The sequence below is a fragment of the Emydura macquarii genome, unplaced genomic scaffold, assembly GCF_026122565.2.
Source record: "Emydura macquarii macquarii isolate MOO-44397 ecotype Brisbane River unplaced genomic scaffold, CSIRO-AGI_Emac_v2 contig_499, whole genome shotgun sequence".
Lineage (NCBI taxonomy): Eukaryota > Metazoa > Chordata > Testudines > Chelidae > Emydura > Emydura macquarii.
Genome location: NW_027130636.1, coordinates 11,035,407 through 11,052,607, shown reverse-complemented (window position 1 = coordinate 11,052,607; position 17,201 = coordinate 11,035,407). Strand labels below are relative to the sequence as shown.

At 38.8% G+C, this 17,201-nt stretch overlaps 1 protein-coding gene across 6 annotated transcripts in view; it reads left to right on the top strand.

Annotated features, from left to right (window-relative positions):
• The first annotated feature begins 3,186 nt into the window (after positions 1–3,186).
• LOC137147133 (nicotinamide/nicotinic acid mononucleotide adenylyltransferase 3-like) overlaps positions 3,187–17,201 on the top strand; it is an 86,248-nt gene continuing 72,233 nt past the window's right edge. For 4 of the 6 annotated variants that reach the window (XM_067538945.1, XM_067538947.1, XM_067538941.1 and 1 more), the window contains exon 1: positions 3,187–3,364. The gene's annotated coding sequence lies outside the window, so the exon portion shown is untranslated. Of the gene's footprint in view, positions 3,365–3,497; positions 3,641–3,800; positions 3,906–17,201 lie in introns of those variants that run through there. The other 2 variants (XM_067538943.1, XM_067538944.1) reach the window with 2 other exon arrangements.

Sequence of the window (17,201 nt, the reverse complement as noted above, 5' to 3'; positions counted from 1 at the left end):
GAGAGGAGCTCAGAGGCAGCAAAAACCCTGACCGAAAAGTAACCGGATGAACTTGAAATAGAGGTAACTTGCGAGCACAGCAGTTCCTAGGCCCAAATTTGGAAGTTTGCAGTTGCTGCAACTTTTATTTGGTAAGTTACACCTGGTCAAGGATAAACTTCTGGCCTGGGGACTTCCCAAGGAGGGACCGATAAAGTGACGTAGGAATACCCATGATTGGTCTGGCGGATGTATAGGTTGGAGTGGAGATAAAAGCGTTGCCAGACAAAGCAAAAATTAGAGAGCCTTGTTGTGAGGACCACCGAGCCTCCCCAAGGGGTACACCAGAATCGTGCCTGCAAGAAGGTCTGATCAGCCTTCGTGCCTCTCTCCAGCCCATTGCCTTTACATTACCTTAGAACAGTCAGGTAACTGAGCTGAAAACCCGTTGGGGCTTGTCCTGTGGATGAAAATACCCTGGGTGTGAATACAATAGAGGTCCCACCTGGATGAAAAATTAGAATTCTAAATAGAAAGACCAGGTCATGAAACATCTGTTATCTTTGCTGCTACTGAGTTCATCTCTACATGTGGTGAGTAGTTAATGTCAATATTTGTTTAGGTATACCAATTTTACTTGTGTTCCAGGAACTATTGTAAGCATAACAGTAATAATAACTGTTGTTAGTGTTGCATGTATAAATCTTTTTTGTTTTCTTAGTTTTGTTTGTGTTTTAAGAATTTGTAATAGAATAAGGGAACAAGATTTGTGGTAAACCAAATTGCTTAAGTTTTTAGTTGTTGTTTTAGTAAGTTCTGTGTCTAGAATCTAATTACTGTAATCATTTTTTGTTGTTTGTGAATTAGTAAAGTAAGATTTAATTCAAGTAGTTGTATTAGTAAGTTGATAAATAAAGACTATTAAATAGTTAAGAATTTAAGTAGTTTGCCAAATTTTTCCGGGAAGTTTGCCAACTTTTTCTAAGTTAGCGTTTTCCAAGCCTCACACTCTGTCTTAAAAGGGAACGAACCGCCTTAGTGTCCTAAAGATTAAAACACGGTACTTAGGCACCTCAATAATAAACTGGATGAGTGCATATATATGTCACTTTATGTATAGGTTTTTATGTTTAAGAACTTGCTGTCAGCATCTTTTATGTGACTGGCCATTGCATATAGAATGTAATCACTTAAAGCTATTTTCCTATTGTATGATATTGCAATATTGGTTACTTTGATGTGTATACTTATGTTAAGGAAATTTGCTATTGTTTATGGTATTGCGACATTGGGTATTTTATATGTATATGTGCTGAGAATATTAGTGTTATACTGTTATATATTTTGATTTTAGAATCCTTGTATTCGGCAATATTGTTACAAAATAGAGGTTATTTTATTTTTGGAGAATTATTGACTGAGTATCAATCCTTGGAGCAGAAGGTTGTATCTGTGTCCAAGGTTAAAGAGTTATCATGGTGATCAACCCTGGCAATTCTACTAGGTCAGGCCACCTCCTGTTACCCACCAAAACTGAAAAATTGATAAGCCAATTACAGGCATAGACAGGCCATCATGAGGGTGCCTTGGGTCAAATTTGGAGGTAAGAAAGAAGTGAATAAAACTTCTTTACTCACTTTCTTCACAACTTCCATGATTTTATAAAACTCTATCATATCTCTGGACCCATCTTACTCAACTCTTTTCCAAGCTGAAAATTAGTCTTAATTTCTCCTCATATGGAAGCAGTTCCATAATCTTAAACATTTTGTTACATTAGAATTGGAAAAGGTACAGAGAAAGGTATCTTTTCTGAGATGGGGCAACTAGAATTGCATGCAGTTGTATATAATACTTGACCCACCAACAGGAAAGTAAGGGTTGTTTATTCTGGACAGATTTTGCCAGACTTGCTCAGGTTGATTTCAATGGGACTGCTTATGAAATGAAGTACTAGTCAATCTGAGTAAGGGTTGAATAGATCAGTCCCTATATGATTAATTTCTCAACTTTAGTTTTGCATTACTGTAAGATTTTGCATTTTATTTCCCTTTGTGTCTTTTTATAGGAAACAGAAAATTGAGTAACAAAGGAAAATAAAAATGAGGCACCATTGTCCCATATGAAGGTGGTCTTGGCATGTGGGTACAAAAGTGCTACAATTTCAATATGCAAAAAAGGACCTATATGTATGTGAAGTTTCATTTTGATGTTAGCAAGCTGTCCCTCTTTGGAAATATGCAGCAGACCTCAGGTGGGGTAAAAATCTCTTGGTTTGAGATTTTTACAGGGGGCTCCATATGGATCCTTGTCTAGATATGTGCAGAGGCCCCAATGGTCATTAGGTGAAATTCTTCTTCCGAAACTCTTTTTGGCTGAAGAATGCAGATTCGGGTCAACCAGTCCATTTCACAAATCTGGATCAAATTTGCAGAACTGTATCAGCCAAAAAAAAAAAAAAGAACCCCAGAAAACAAAATTCAAAAATATCCCAACAATATAAAATTTTGTTTCAGATTTTACTGCAATTGTATTAATCCAAGGTTAAAAAACCCCAAACAATATATTCAAACAAAACATTTAATTGAACTCAAAATTATTTATGTGAGCTTTTTAAGTTCACTGGAATACTTTTGTTTTCTACCAACCTGAAATGATTTTTTTTTTTAAATTTCAGTTCCCTCACCAAACCCCCAAAATCAGTTATTCACACAGCTATAGTAATTAGGCTATAGCCTTCAGATTTTTCATTTAAATTTATTTAAGATCCCATCAGGCATTCCCTGGGGTTGGGGGGGGGGGAGGGGGGGGGGAAGGTTCCCTTTTGCTTGTACAGGGGGAATCTCCCCAGGGCTAAGGTGTGGTGGGGGAATCCTCTGGGGAGGAAGGCTTCCTTGGTGTGAGGGGGGCAGGTAACCCCCCTGGATGTATATCTTGCAGTAAAGGTGGGAGCGGGGAGAGTGTTGCCTGTAAGGCTGGCTCCCTCAATGGGTGGGAGTGTATGAGGGGCTCACTGGGGGAGTGCAGGATGTGTATGGGGGGAAAGCTCCGTGGGAGCAAGGGGGGTCACTAGCGGGTATACAGGGGCAGGGCTCCGCAGGGATGGGGGGATCACCGGGCTGGGGTGTGTACGGGATGAGGGATCAGTGACGGGGGCAGGGCTCCCCAGGGAAGGGGGAGTCACCCCGCTCTCGCTCGCGGCGCCGACTGCTGCTCCGTCACACACAGGCCGCGGCCGGGCGCCGCTCGTGAGGGCCGCGAGGCGCGGGAGGGTTGGTACCAATCCGCGCGCAGGCACCGAGCCCCGCCCCCCGGCGGCCGGGCACGGGCACGAGGAAGGAGCAGGACGCGGTGGCCCGGGGGACGGGCAAGCCCCTCGCAGCGGGTAAGGGAGGAAGCGAAGGGGGAGCGATGCAGCCCCAGCTTCCGGTTGGGGCCTGGCGTGACTCGCCTGGCCGCGCCCACACCACGTAGAGACGGCGGGGGACGGGCCGGTCTCTGCGCTGCCCCACAGTGAGGGCCGGGTGCTGCGCTGTCAGGGCGGCGAACGGAGGGCCGGAGCGCCTGATTCCCCGCTCCCCGGCGCGCTGGCAGCGGGCCCTGCGGCTTAAGCAGGGGGCTGCTGGGCGGTGGGGAGGGAACCACTGTGCCTGCACTGCTGGTCAGTGTCAGTCCAGAGTAACTTCCCGCGTCCCGCCCAGGCTGGCTCTCAGTCCAGGCCAATGGGACTCATCCCCCCCCCCCCCCCCCCCACGCAATGTGAATTTTGCCTCCCTCCCCCCCCACCCCCGCTGCTGCTTCCTGGACATTTACACACTGGGGAGAGAAACTGGAAACATCCCGGGGGCTGCTCAAGGTCATTCTCCTCACCCTTCACATGCTTCCTCCACAGTGGCATATCTGGGCTGTCTGTTTTCCTTTGTAAAGTAGGTAATTGCAGAGCCCATGGGAAGGTCTGATGCGGTTGGATGTAATCCATATTTTAGCTGGCATGGCGAAGCCTGGTGGTTACTCTGTAGGATCAGGTCTTGATTCTTGAGCCAGCTGTTTTTGTTGCAGTCTCTGCCACTTGCCTTTTGGAGACAGTTCTGAGGTTTTGAGAGCTTTGCCACTAACTAGAAGGGATTCCTGGACTTAAGATGGTATCTCAGGGGATGAGAGGGATGGCTGGAGATCTTCATAGATAGGCAAGTCTAGGTTCAACCTCCAAACCATGGAAAGTCTAGTGAACTTCTGTCCTGTAAGATTCTTCTTTGGAGCTTTGATCCATTCCTTGTCACTAGAAGCCATAGAGTGGGTGACAAATCTGATTATCAACCTTTAATGTTACTGTTCAAATTTCCATATGAAAAAATAAGAGATCCTTCCTTTAGCTGCCTTTCTGTGGTGTATGGGCCTCTGTTTTATTTTCACAGAGAATAGGCAAGGATAATATGTAGCTTTGTTGAATATGGATGGTGTCAGTTGAGATTTCTCTATCTGCCTGATCTGTGATCAAGCCAGAGGAGAAGGAAAAGGAGACTAAACTCTAGAAAAAAAGCAGGATGGCTATGTAAGAGGGGATAAGGATGTATGTTTAATAAGGGAGTAGGCATTTGGTCTGTGTTGCTCTTTAAATCTCTGTTTTGGATTTTTAACAGAGAAGATGAAATTATTTGTAAGCAATGTATGTATTGTAAGCATTTTGGCAGTATTATCAATTTAGCCCCACACCAGGATAAGTAAGCACATGCCTTTAAATTAAATGAGTGAAAAGTACATTATATGGAGCTGTAAAGTACACCATAAATATATTTTTTAAAAAGTCACTGAAAATTAAAATCGGGGACTGGCCTGGATATCTGAGGATGGCTAGATACGAAGTCAAAAAAGTAGGGCTTGATAACTATTCACACAAGAATGCCAATGAAGAAAAGGAGGAGGAAACAGATTGCTCAACCCTTTTGCTTTGATTTTCTTGTAATATTTGGCTGTGCCTCTTTGCCTCCAGCTTTAAGAACTTCTGTTCTGTTCTGTGACATGCACAACTGCTGCCCAGTTTTAGCACCAGTGAAGAATCTGAGGACATTCAAAGCACTAAGAGGGATCCGATCATCTCAGATTTAAAACTGTTTAGTTCATTTACCGTATGCTTTTATTTACTAAAACCCAGCTATGGTAGCATAAAATATTTATGCTACATGGTTCTGGCATCAGCATATAAATTATAATTCATGCCTGTAACTTCAGAAGTGCAAATTTATGAATTTTACCTTTAAAATAAAAGATGGCCTGCAGCTATATTGCTTTAGGCTGTGAGCTCTTCAGATTTCACAAGATAAGCATATTGGGATGGCTTGGGTCAGTGCTTGTATAGGAGACCTCAAAGAAACACAGACATGTTTGCCGGAAGTGCAGTTTGTGATTCAATATGAGACATCCTTTTCTATGGATCAGTACTGGTCCAATGCTCAATTGTAGAAGAGCATCGAACTGTTTGGTTTGCTGTCTTTTAGTGATTCAGTGAGAGACAAAATGGAGGCCCTGATTGCTTGTGGTCACTAAGGCCCCTATTCTCCAAGCAGTATATGATTAAACTTATTGACATGCCTCAGTGTTTACAGGATTGGAATCTACAGATCACATGGAATTTTTTATAAGAGTAGAGATGCAGACCCTAATGTTTGGACCAAACTCCAACTTGGGTAATGACATTCTTCATGCTCAAATTTTCCTTGCCATTACAACTGGATATGCTTTTTTTGCTTAATGTCCTATGTGGTTTTGTATCATTACTATGTGCTGGTAATCGTCTACTGCATTCAACCAAAGAGGGATCCGTGTACATATAGTGATCCGTGTACATATAGACTGTAAAATGCTTTGAGATCCTTCAGGATGAAAGGTGTTAATATGATTGTTACTACTTCAGAAATGACCTGTTAGCTGTTTATTATTTCTAATTATTTATTTGTATTATGATAGCAGCTAGGAGCCCCATTGGACCAGTACAGTGTCTATAACAACAAACACAGAACAAAAACACAGTTCCTGCACCAAAGAGCTTGCAATCTAACTATTGCTTATCTATATTTACGAATGTTTTAAACTTTTTGTTAGACAGTCATCTAGAACTGAAGGTAGAATAGGTTGTACGAACCTGCTCTGGCTTCTATTTGTGGGGAGCAAGGGTAGTTTGAAAAATAAAGGTAAATGATTACTAAGAGTTCTTTCCCTTGCAACCTTTCTTTCTTCTTTCTTTTTCTGACAGTAAGTGAAAGCAAACACAACCAAGAATCAGCACTGGGAAAGTGAAGAGAAAGTCCAGAATACACACCTAAACACACTTAAAACTGCTTTCACTAAACAAGGACACTCCATTAGGGAGGTAGATCTCATCAGGGAATGGGCCACCCAAATAACCTGGGAGGACCTACTTCAGTACAGAAAAAATAACCCCATTGATCGCACACCTCTGTTTGTCACCTTTCACTTTGTACTGGAATCCCTACAGGATATTATCACACAATTACAATGGCCCATACTTGCTGGTGACCTCATACTAAAAGAAATCTTTCTCAGCCCCCCCTCTTCTGACCTTCAAACAACCCCTCCTCCCCAACCTTACCAAGGTCATTATCAGAAGCAAGCTTTCTACAGACCAGAACACACTGACTCAAAGCAGCACTAGAGCAACAGATACAAGACATGCAGACATGCCTGCACTGCTGTGATGATCAACACACGTTTCAAGATCCATGCATCCGACACTTGCCTGTCAAAACATGTGGTGTATCTCATTCAGTACATCAAAAGCCCCAACAACTGTGTGGGTGAAGCCAGACAATCACTATGCTCTTGAATCAATTCATACAGAAAAGATGTAAAAAAAAAAAAATCACCCATGGGCAAACCCTTTTCCTGAAGTGATCACTCTTCATCTAACCTCTCAGTTCTCACCCAACGAAATCTGCATAATGCCACATTGGCTGGGAACTTAAATTCATTACTCTTCTAGTCACTAAAAACTATGGATTTAACAGAGACACAGGTTTTATGGCTCATTACAATAGTTTGTAACACACCCTACTACCTGCTAATTCTTAATTGCCCACTTCATTTTAAGTAGTCTTCTACAGTTTGTGAACCCCTTATGCTTCACAATCTGTCCATCTTCTATTTAGTTGGATGCTTTGGTTACCTTCTGCAGACCTGAAGAAGCGCTGTGTGTAGCTCTCAGTTTTGCCCCTTCCACCAGTACAAGTTGGTACAATAAAAGATATCACCTCACCTACCTTGTGTTTCACTGAGGAAACAATCAAAATAGTATGGAGAGGAGGTAGTGTTGGTGTTTATATGGCATAACCACATAGCAGGCAGTGGATAGAGCATGGGTTGGGATTTGGAAAACTTGGATTCTATTCGACAGCTCCGTGCCTCAGTTTCCCATCTGTAAAATGATAATAATGAATCTTTTGTAAAGTGCTTTGAGATTTACTGGTGAAAAGCACTAGATAAAACTGATATATTCAAACTGTATTGCATTTTATAGTCTATATTATTAATGTGTATCCCAATTAATGGAAAAAGTTGTAAATATTGAGGCTGCTATTTTCAAACAAGCTAAGGGAGTTTAAAGTGCAATAGGAGTTATATGAATCCTTAGGTTCCTTTGAAAATTCCAGCCTTAATCATCTTAGTCAACAGCCTCTGTGCAAATAAGCACACCCAGTAGGCAAGCAAAATATTTTAGAAGGTAGATATGCTACAAGAGGGATTTTTTTTTATGCCCAAATTGTTTGAAACTCTGATCGCTTTGATTATTGTTCACTAGTTGAAATTGTAAACATATAAACTTATGAGCTTGAGGAAAAAAATAAACAACTGAAATTATTGTGCTTAGAAACTGCTTATTTGAACAGCAGGCTTCATATACAAAATACCAACCCTAGTTGGAAAACTTTTCTGTGACTTACGTGCTTTATGCTTTTGCACGGTGTTTTGATTACCCGAAGTCTTTATCACAAATTTACTATTAATTGTGACATGTTACTTTCAGGGTCACTGAGGTGTTGTTGGATTTTGCAATTTTGTTTAAAATAGCAACAATATGTATAATATTAGCTCAGACTATCTAGTCTGTTATCTTGCCTCTGGTGGCAGCCAATACTTAAAACTTAAGAGAGTGATGAGAAAACCTATAATGTGCTTAGCAAATTATACAATTATGTATATGGGAGAATAATTCCTCCTTGGTTGCTGGTGATAATCAGTTTACACCAGGGGTAGTCAAATTATTTTTTGCCATGGTCCAGATTTCTTGGTCAAGGTATAGTCAAGGTCCAGACTCCAGAGAAAATAAAAAATAACAATAATGATAATAAGTAAATGAAAAGATTTTGCGGTTTGTTCAAAAGTCTCTGGTGATCCGGATTTGGCCCGCAGTCCACCTATTGACTACCCCTGGCTTACACCATGGAACATTGGAATGATAACCTTTTTTAGATGATCTTTTTTTAATTCTATTTGAATTCTTTATTGGAAGACACCAATTATATGACTGGGGAGCTAGTGAGACCTTTTTTATAATGATTATACTGTAAATTGGCAAAGAGGTAGTTTCTCCCAGCAGATCAGGTTTTTAAAAGCTTAGTCATTAGATGAGTGGATCTCTCTTCTGTGTGTCCATTGTGTTCCTAGCATATATAGCATCTCAGTTTCCTTTGATTTTTCCATTGATCATTCTTTTTCCCTCCATTGCCTCTTGTCTTATGCTTAAATAGTAAACTGTTTGGGGCAGGACCTAGCATAGAGGGGTACTGGGGGCTTCCAGGCACTTCAATAATAGACGTAATAATAACAACGTATAAAACTTGGTTTACCACAATATAGTCAGACGCTAGTGCAACTGGCCTATTTTTTTCAATGCTCATCATATTGCTAATACTTTGCATAATAATATATTAACATAATGCTTTCTTTTCCTATGCAAGTGTTTGGTTACTTCTAGTGCAGAGCTAGTTACCTATGTTCTTTCTAAGGAAGAAATTCAAAATAATTTAAATAGGAAACAAGTAATTAGCAATTAAAATGACATCATGCTAATTAAAAACCTGTAAATGTAAAATGTGAGCAAACACTTACCACATTTTGAAATTGGAAGGTGAGTGAAGAAAGCATCAGGTTTTTTAAAAAGGTTATCTTTTAAAAAGAGTTATCTACTAAAATCGGTTGGAAATCCTGCATGATACTGTGGTATATTTGTGTGTGTGCTGATAGGATGTGGACAATTTTATATAGTTTCCTTGCTGAATGTTCTGCAGTAGAAATTCCTGCTGCTTGCATAAGGTTGCTACATGTTATAGCTAGGTTCACAAGTAAAGCCAGTTTTGGTTACCTGTTGTGCTTTCTTTTACCATTTTGTTTTTCTTTAAGTCATTATTTTTCAGACTACTTTAAGTACTGGGTTTTACCTCTACTAAATTTATTTTGCTAACTAAAATAATTATAAATTATGTAATAGAACTGTTTCTGAACTGACTATTCTAGTGGAATTGTGGAGGCTTATATAATTGAGTCGCTAGCGGTTTGAAAATGGAGATGCTACTTTGGCTAAATTGGCTGATCAGTTGCATAGGAATACTGGTATTACAGGTTAGTTATGCATGTAACTTTTTCCTAAACATTAATGATTGCTAATTGCAGGACACGCTGTTGAATCATGTGCAACAAATAAACTCATGTTTAGGACTGAATATGGATCTCTCATTCAGTACCCTCTGGGCTTTAGTCTATAGTCCCTGTGCAGACAAACTCTAAGACTGCATGATAGGGACCTGAGTGGGAGGAATAGAAGCAGCTCTGGTTTAAGTGGGTGGGAGTACAGGAATTGTTGCATAAGAAATCACGAAGACTTCAATGCTGCAACTTGTGCACAAACAAACTCTCAGCACAGTTTGATTGATTGACTTTGGTGAGGCTTCATGAACGGCACAGTGTAATGCATAGTGGGATCCAGAAGTAAGCAAACTGCCTACATTGCCACCAGTAGGCGGAAAGATCATGCAAAGGCCCTTGTGGCCAGCTTCCACTTGACTCCTTTTGTATGTAATTATTGCTTAGTGAATTTCCTCTGGTTTTGTTAAGTAGATGAAGAAAGAAGTGAAACTGTGTAAGTATACAGTTATACACAACATACTCAAACAATATTGCATTTTTATATTTTATGGAATTACAATAAAAGGCATACTTTTAAAAAATAACAATTTATTAGAGCAAATATATGAAGTCCTCTGTATCATTACTGCATAAAAAGCAGGAGTTCCTTTTTAATGTGGAATACATAAATAAAGTTAGATAAGGGAAATATGATCTTGACAAAGGCCCTGATATTACATACACTTTGAAACTTGTTTCATTTTATACATGAGTCCCCTGAATTCAGTAGAGCTTCTCTTGTAAGTAAAGCTGCCCCCAGGCATAAGACTTTGTAGGATCAGGCCAGGCCCCAAATCGGGAAACTCAAGAGACAAGCATCCACAGCACTCTCAACTGAGTGTACCCACGCAGTCCTGTTAATGGGATGCAAGGGTCCGTGCTGGAATACCCCAGTGCAGAACTGGGGCTTTAGTATTGCAGCATTCACAAGCTTGAGAAAAAGAAGTTATAGTAATTACTCTTTAGCATACATAAATTCCATGGGATTACTCACATAAGTGAAGCTACTCGTGTGCAAATGCAGGATCAGGCAATTAGAGGATTTGGTAGTTAATTAATTTTTGATAAATTATTTAATGTGCAAATTTTTGTGAGCTAATACAATATTTATAACTAATATGGATTAGTTTTAGTACACACGTATCATAGCATAAAATGATTTTATGAACCACATGGGCTCTTATGAGATGCTTTGTTGCTGCATAATGTCCATGAAAATTTGCTAGTTTGGTGACTTTGATGTCCGTTCTTTACAATGGCATAAAGAGGATAAAGAACTTATTAAAAAAAAAAAATCCAGGTGTAGTTTGCATTTCAGAGAAAAGTTTTTGATAAAATGCAGAACAATGTAAGTGAAATTTTTTAAAAAGTTTATTTCAGAAATTTGATTACAATGAACATGCCCCAAAGATTTAAATTTTCAAACTTAACTCAAGAAATTAACTTAATTTTCCTTGTTATTTTAGAGTTTAACTAGTCTGGTATTTTTAAATTAAAACAAAATAATGATGCCACAACTGAATTGAAATGATGCAAAGAAGACACATTGATGCATCGGTGGCAGGGAATCTGTCTTTGATATAGCTTCTAATGAAGTAATCTGAAGAGCCAAGTATAACAATGTGATTTGAAAGAGCGCCAGCTTGAGGGGAGAAGCAGGCAATTCCAAGGTGCCTAACTCCCTCTGTTAGCACCTTGGGCAGTTGAAATTCATGGTAGGGAGACATATTGCAGATTATCTGTAAGGCACCATGCCCATGGATATCCAGCTGCCGTTTGCTCAGAAAATTACTGCTTAGACCAAGGAAGGACATTTTAAAGATTAGCGCCAAGAAAAATGGAGGGAGCCCCCAAATAAAGCTCAACCTCATTTCATGTGCTGAGCAAGAAAACTATTTACATAACAGATTAATTTTCAACATGACAAAATCTGCATGCCTGTTTGTCACACTGCATTTAAATGCCAGGGTTAGTCTCCACAAGCAAATGTGAAAAAGCCCAGATGATCCCTTGTGTTCTTATATGATTACTGCTTTGGAGAAAACTAGGATCTGTCAGAATAACGAAACCAAAGTTTTATCTGCTGCTGATAAAAACTACGAATGGACTGTTATATGCTTTGACTGTACATTCAGGAGGTGGAGTCTGCTTTGTAATTAATAGGCTGTGACTGATAATTGATTATAATATTCTGTCATGTCATTTTAAAATAGCTAGAGTGCAAATGAGACTTGCAGAAGAAATGAGGATCACTTAAGTCATTGGCATGTCACAGAAAAATGGTCCATTATGTGGCCCTGAAATGGTTTTATATATATATATATATATATATTATATGGTATCTTGAGAGTGTCTGTGTCTAATATTTATACCAGCTTTGTAAAATTCTGCTTGACTGGGGTGAGTATTTTTTGATGGGCAAATAGAATATTCTATACCACTGAAATGAAAAAAATGTACCTCATTTATATAATTATCTATATTGTGCCAAACGCCATCTAGGTGTGGATGCACTGGTACATTTTCATGACAGTTATGCAGGACTGATTTGGACATAAGCACACACTGGAAGGAATATTATCAGCTTGAATATTTTTTGTTGGTAATTTTATGGTATTGGAATGGGTTGATCACCGATAGGTAATATTTTTTGAGGAGGTTGTGTATACCAAGCTTCTTGGCCAAATTTTCCTGTGAGGTTGTGGGAGGATCAGTGAGATTTTATATTCCTTAGCCTACTTCATTGCCTAAAAATGTGTAGTGGTGACATAGCTTTGAGACATATTACCTACTGGTATAAATCAATGTAACTGTTGGCTTCAATGAAGCTACACTGATCTACATCAGCTAAATTTTTGGCACTTCAAGTTCGTGGAGTATATTGTGATCTCACACCTGTGCAAAATCTAATTTTAATGGAGTTACCCCATATTCCCCACAGTGCAACACAGATCATGGTCTTGTCCTGTGTTTCTATAATTCAGATTTTTTTCTGGCTTGTCCCCTACATTAAAATGTTAATATAAGGGACAAATTGGCCCTCATTGTGCAAGCGTCAATGTCTTGTCCTTCAGTTTACTAACTTTACTGCATACTTGAAAGTTCATATATTAGACTACACTGTTCAGCACTATATTGTACATTCTAATAATTAAACAGAAATGGCTCCAGTTACTGATTGTTTCAGCCGAATTTACGATGATCATCTGTAACATCATCTATTATTGGTGTATTGCAGGAATATAAGCAATACAAAAAATTAATAAGGATTCACTAATGGAAGTTATAATGATTGTTTTATCTTAAAAGCTATGTGCTATGGAGAAAGTGTGACTTCCGCTGTCCACATGGCACATAGCAAGAGAAAACAGGTAATTTTAGCCAAAGACATTAGGGCAAACCCTCTATGCTTTCTGTAAATGCCATGGGATTTTTATTGTCATGCAGGCAGACAGGACCCTAATTGATGAGGGCTCAATTGAAAGAACCATAAAGTACTGTTGGATGGAACTTAGTTTATTTACTATGTTCTAGTAAGATGTGAACCGGTTGTTCAAGGGAGGTTACGTATTTCAACCGTGATACTAAGAGCACTAAGTCATCCCCTCTGTCATTAAAAACAATATATGAACTTCACCTATTTGTTTTGCAACAGCAAGCTAACAAAATCTCTGACCAAAGCTCTGCATTTGCTCCTACTCGTGATCCTTGAAAACAGATAACAAAGAACTGGAAGGATTGGCTTTGTCTGATAGAAACACAGCAAAAGGCAGTTTCCCGTCCCCCAAATTTTTGAGGAAATTTAAATATAAAACATCTAAAGACATTTGCAAAATGCTTTTTGTTAAAATTAAGCTTCCTTTTTTTCAGCTATAGCTAAGTAAAAAAATTAGCAGCTAAAATATGAGTAGTATGCACTAATCTCCTCTGATGTGTTTTGAAAATTGATTTTCCTTCATCCGTACAAAATTTGACTTGCTGAATAACTCTTTCTGATGGTACATTTTTTTTCTTATGCACACTGTCATGGTATGATTGGGCAAGTAGATTTTGTGCCTGGGCTGGTAAATTTTCAAGATGTTTTTGCAAGGCTGCCCTAACTGCAATGTAGTCCAAAAGAGTTACTGATAAATGTTAATTGTAACCAGTCATAACCTTTAATGAAGTGATTTTTTTAATATCAGAACTGAATACCTTGAAAAGTACATATTTTTTTAATTAAAATACAAAATCATTTACTGTGGCAATACTCGAGTCTGTATATAATAATAATCTCAACAATATTGTTGCTCTCAAGCTTGCATCCTTATAAATAATTAAATATAAAGGTGTTTTCGTACTACAGAGCCATCATAGCCAAGTTATCAAAGCTATGTCATCACAGAAAATAAAGTATTTTCACAAAAGCCTTTTAAATCTCAAACCTGATGTCTCTATCTCTTCCTCTGATCTGTTGCTTTAATGACCCTTATTTCACAAATGCAGTAGAAGTATCTTTTCTAGCTTTCCTAAGGCACATTTTTTATTTTGTTTTTTTACCTAATGTGATTTCAGGCTCCTAGACTTTGATGTGGTGCTCTGAGGCACACGCATCTCCTATATATGATACCTGGGTAGTAAGCAGCTGAATGGGTTTGTGCTCTGCCATCTTTCAGTTTTTAAGCAATGTAGCAGCACATCCCTTTAAGCATATGAAGACGTTTTTGAAGCACAGAAGTTATTTGGGAAAAGAACTATATGAGAATGTAACCTTTGTCTTAATGATTGTCTGCCATTTTTGTCAAGCAGCAGAGCAGACCTGATTCTGGCTTGCCATGCAGTAATTGCTCAATCAATATAAAATGTTACCATGCAGCTTAATATTTCTGTTTCTTATTGAATAAAATGGTCTTTCTGACAGATCTGCAAAATGTATAACTGCCTCTCACCTTTTAGCACCAACTGTTTAAAAAAAAAAAAACAACGGTTTTTCCCATGACAGGCCATAATTAAAAAAATGATGGATGCATAATAGGGCATAACAGATAGAGATTTTTAAGGACACATTTGAATAGTTCTATTCCCAAATCTTACTGTAGAAAAATACTAGAGTGAATCTACAACTATACACTGCAGTTCTGTAGTTATACCACCTTGTGCTGTGCTCCTATATGTTTTAACCACCTAATTAGGGCCATTTTTGGGTGAGTATTTGGATGGAAACTAAGTACCATGGAAACTGTTGTTTGGCAGGTCAGAAGGTGGGACTCTTCATTTTGTTAGTGCTGTATCAGTGCCCTGGCTTATTGATAGGGGGCACTGTCCTATTGGATGAGACATAAAGCACAAGTTCTGAAGTTTTGTGTCCATTAAAATTCACATATTAATTTTTGTAAAAGGAGGGGTGTTACTTGAGTTCTGATTTCTCCACAGTAATTAAATTCTACCTATCTGTATCTTCCCTGCAGTTGCAGTTGAATAGAGTATTTTTCTTCATTTCTTATCTTAAATTTCTGTATAGTGCTATTGTACATTAAGTAGCTACCGCAGAAGTGGTTGCATTTAAGTATGGAGTAAAGTGATCCCTGCATACGCCTAACTTTCCTTACAGGGATATCTGGATGAGCCCTTAGATAATGAATGTGAAGTGTTTAGAGATCCTTGAATGAAAGGAACTGTATTCTTATATATTAAAGCTTTAGTTTAAACCATAAATGTAGTAGTTTTAAATCTGGAAGAAGGATATAGCAGGGGACTTACGAAATAAAATCGTTATCCTAGAAACCACATCTTGCACAGCTTTAGGGTCATGTATCAACCAAGCATAGCATCACCCCTGGGAGGTAGCTAAATATTATCATCTCCATTTTATAGATAGAGAGATGGATAAGGATCTGAATTTCAGAAGTGCTGAATGACCGACGCTTCCATTAAAGGCAGTGAGAGTACTGTAACCTCAGCACCACTGAAAATCAGCCCATAAATTATTCTAAGGTTTAGTCTGTAACATAACTAGTGATAGAACCCAGATCTCCTGACAGAACTCAGCTTTAGCCACGTGGTTATCCTCCTAATCTGTTTCCCATAGAACTCTCTCTTACGCTCTGTCTCCACTACAGCCTATGCTGCCATAATTTATGTCACTCATGGGGATGAATAAACCACCCCCCTGAGAGACATAGTTATACCGAATTAAGCGCTCATGTGAACAGCGCTATGTCAGCAGGAGAGCTTCTCCCATCGACATAGCTTGTGGTGTTCACGAAGGTGATTTTATTATGCCAACAGGAGAGCTCTCTCCCATCAGCATAGAGCATCTTCACTAGACGTGTTGCAGCTGCATTGGTACAGCTGCAGCGCTGCATGTATAGACATGGCTTTAGACTGCAGTGTATATGTGACTGACTAGTAAGTATCTCCTCAAAGACACTTGCAAAGCAAACAAACAAAAAATGTGTACCAACAGTTATGCTGAATTGCTTGTGCACAACTTTTCTCAAAAGGACATATTCCTCTTGCTCCTCCAATTCTAAGACATAATATGTAGGAGAGAGGGGGTACAAATTGTACCTTTTCCTGAAAACCTTTCTAGGAAAGGCATCCATTTAATCGGAGCAGGTGCTAGGGAATAAATTGAGCATAGTAGATTTCACTGAGTAAACACTGTATACATGTTGCATCTGGTGGTGTTTGCAAACCTTTTAACAGTAACTGGTGCAAATTGGTGTTGGTTGACATATAGTTAAATTAGTGCAGGCTTTTACTAACTTAATGCTACAGCCCTGCCGTTAAGCAAGTAAACCACTACTATTCAGAACTTTTTTAATGGTCTATATAATGCTTATTCTTATGTAAAACAAGATATAAAAGTATCAGCCTCCTGCACAATGTGCACCTAAAGTGTAAGGACCTGATTGTTGAGATGGTCATTTAATTGGCAAGTTTATTTCTACTCTGTGAGACTAGTTAAGGGAATTCTACTGTATATGCATGTTAAGTAAAATACTTACGTTTTATATTTATTGAAAGTTTAGAGAAGTTTGAAGCCATAGCAACAACAGAACTTAGTAAATTTTAAAAGAACATCTGGCTACATTGGGATGACATAAGATTGATTGCTCAAGAGAAATTTGTGATGTTTAAAGTTCTTTCTTCTGGACTTGGTACTGGAAGATTTTTGCCATTGATGTAAAGAGTCAGAGCTTGGGGTTTTTAGGAGAAAGAAGAGTCTAGTCAGTTGCACTACAGCCTGAACAGCTTTTGTAGAACTTAAGATCCATTTCCATTCAGGCCTAGAGCCTTCTAAGTAGTTTCTAAAACAAGCACATTTGTTTTTCAATTCTTTAGCTCCATCAGTACAACTGAAATAGTCCCTGTTGGGGAAGGGTAAATTGACCAGTCTTGCCTCAAATCTAGGAGATCAAATCCTCCCTTTTTATATTAGTAGTTAAAGTTAACATTTCCCTTGTATTTGATTTCTCTCAAGAGCCTAGATGAAAAGGCAGTTAATAGTCTTCATCCTGTTCTTTGCTATTACTCTGCTTGAT